The sequence below is a fragment of the Anabrus simplex genome, chromosome 8 (genome assembly GCF_040414725.1).
Source record: "Anabrus simplex isolate iqAnaSimp1 chromosome 8, ASM4041472v1, whole genome shotgun sequence".
NCBI classification, from domain to species: domain Eukaryota; kingdom Metazoa; phylum Arthropoda; class Insecta; order Orthoptera; family Tettigoniidae; genus Anabrus; species Anabrus simplex.
In genome coordinates, this window is record NC_090272.1 from 223036277 (window position 1) to 223038518 (window position 2242).

The following is a 2242-nucleotide window of genomic DNA, read 5'->3' on the forward strand; positions in this document are numbered from 1 at the left end:
GGCCCAGCACGCTTCCACTGCGCCACTCTGCTGCGAGAACGTCGCATCTTGCTCCAGGCTCTGACTGCAGTGTGAGACATTATTGTGTTTTAGAACCGTTAGTAAAACGGTGTCTCGTAGCCCGGACATCTGGATTAACGGCCCGGCATGCTTCCACTGCGCTACTCTGCTGCGAGGGCAAGGCGTATTGCACCAGGCTCTGGCTGTAGTTTGAGACATTGTGTTGAAATAACTTTAGCAGAGTGTGGATTCGATAGACGGACCTCTGGGTTATGGGCCCAGCACCCTTCAACTGCGCCACTCTGCTGCGAGCGTGCGCTGCTTGCTCCAGGCTCTGGCTGTAGAGTGAGACATTTTTGTATTAAAATACCTTTAGAAGAGCGTGGTATCGATCCACGGACCTCTGGGTTATGGGCCCAGCACGCTTCCAATGCGCAACCCTGTTGCTGTGAGAGCGCGACTTCCTCCAGGCTCTGGCTGTATTATGAGTCATTATTGTGTTAAGAAAACGTTAGCAGACCGCGGTTTCGATCCACGGACCTCTGAGTTATGGGCCCACAAGCGACCACTGCGGCACTCCGCTGCGAGGGGAGCGCGTCTTTCCCCAGGCTCTGGCTGTAGTGTGAGATATTATTGTGTTGAAACAAAACTTAGCAGAGCGTGGTTTCGATCCACGGACCTCTGGGTTATGTGCCCACACGCTTCCGCTGCGCCACTCTGCTGCGAGAGCATCGCATCTTGCTCCAGGCTCTGACTGGAGTGTGAGACATTATTGTGTTTAAAAACGTTAGTAAAACGGGGTCTCGTCCCCCGGACATCTGGCTTATCGGCCCGGGATGTTTCCACTGCGCTAATCTGCTGCGAGGGGAAGGGCGTATTGCACCAGGCTCTGGCTGTGGTGTGAGACATTATTGTGTTAAAATAACTTTAGCAGAGCGTGGTTTCGATCCACGGACCTCTGGGTTTTGGGCCCAGCACGCTTCCACTGCGCCACTCTGCTGCTGTGAGGGCGCGACTTGCTCGAGGCTCTGGCTGTGGTGTGAGACATTTTGTGTTGAAATGACTTTAGCAGAGCGTGGATTCGATCCACGGACCTCTGGGTTATGGGCCCAGCACGCTTCAACTGCGCCACTCTGCTGCGAGCGTGCGCAGCTTGCTCCAGGCTCTGGCTGTAGAGTGAGACATTTTTGTATTAAAATACCTTTGGCAGAGCGTGGTTTCGATCCACGGACCTCTGGGTTATGGGCCCAGCACGCTTCCAATGCGCCACCCTGTTGCTGTGAGAGCGCGACTTCCTCCAGGCTCTGGCTGTATTATGAGTCATTATTGTGTTAAGAAAACGTTAGCAGACCGCGGTTTCGATCCACGGACCTCTGATTTATGGGCCCACAAGAGAACACTGCGGCACTCTGCTGCTAGGGGAGCGAGTCTTCCTCCAGGCTCTGGCTGTAGTGTGAGATATTATTGTGTTAAAATAAACTTAGCAGAGCGTGGTTTCGATCCACGGACCTCTGGGTTATGGGCCCAGCACGCTTCCACTGCGCCACTCTGCTGCGAGAACACCGCATGTTGATCCAGGCTCTAACTGTAGTGTGAGACATTATTGTGTTTAAAAACGTTACTAAAACGGGGTCTCGTCCCCCGGACATCTGGATTACTTGTCAGGCATGCTTCCACTGCGCTACTCGGCTGCGAGTGCAGGGCGTCTTGCTCGAGGCTCTGGCTGTAGTGCGAGTCATTTTGTGTTGAAATAACTTTAGCAGAGCGTGGTTTCGATCCACGGACCTCTGGGTTATGGGCCCAGCACGCTCCCACTGCGCCAATCTGCTGCTGTGAGAGCGCGTCTTGCTCGAGGCACTGGCTGTAGTGTGAGACATTTTGTGTTGAAATAACTTTAGCAGAGCGTGGATTCGACCCACGGACCTCTGGGTTATGGGCCCAGCAGGCTTCAACTGCGCCACTCTGCTGCGAGAGCGGCGCTGCTTGCTCGAGTCTCTGGCTGTAGTGTGAGACATTTTGTGTTGAAATAACTTTAGCGGAGCATGGTTTCGACCGACGGACTTCTGGCTTTTCGCCCCAGCACGCTTCCACTGCGCCACTCTGCTGCGGTGATTGGGCGTCTTATACCAGGCTCTGGCTGTAGTTTGAGACGTTATTGTGTTATGTAACTTTAGCAGAGCGTGGTTTCATTCCACGGACCTCTGGGTTGTGGGCCCATAAGCGACCACTGCGGCATTCTGCT

The 2242-nt window shown here is 54.0% G+C and overlaps 1 non-coding gene across 1 annotated transcript; it reads right to left on the reverse strand.

Annotated features, from left to right (window-relative positions):
- Window positions 1-928: 928 nt before the first annotated feature.
- TRNAL-CAA (transfer RNA leucine (anticodon CAA)) lies at window positions 929-1000 on the reverse strand. Its single transcript has one exon. It is a non-coding gene; the product is annotated as a tRNA-Leu (tRNA).
- Between the last annotated feature and the right edge of the window lie 1242 nt (window positions 1001-2242).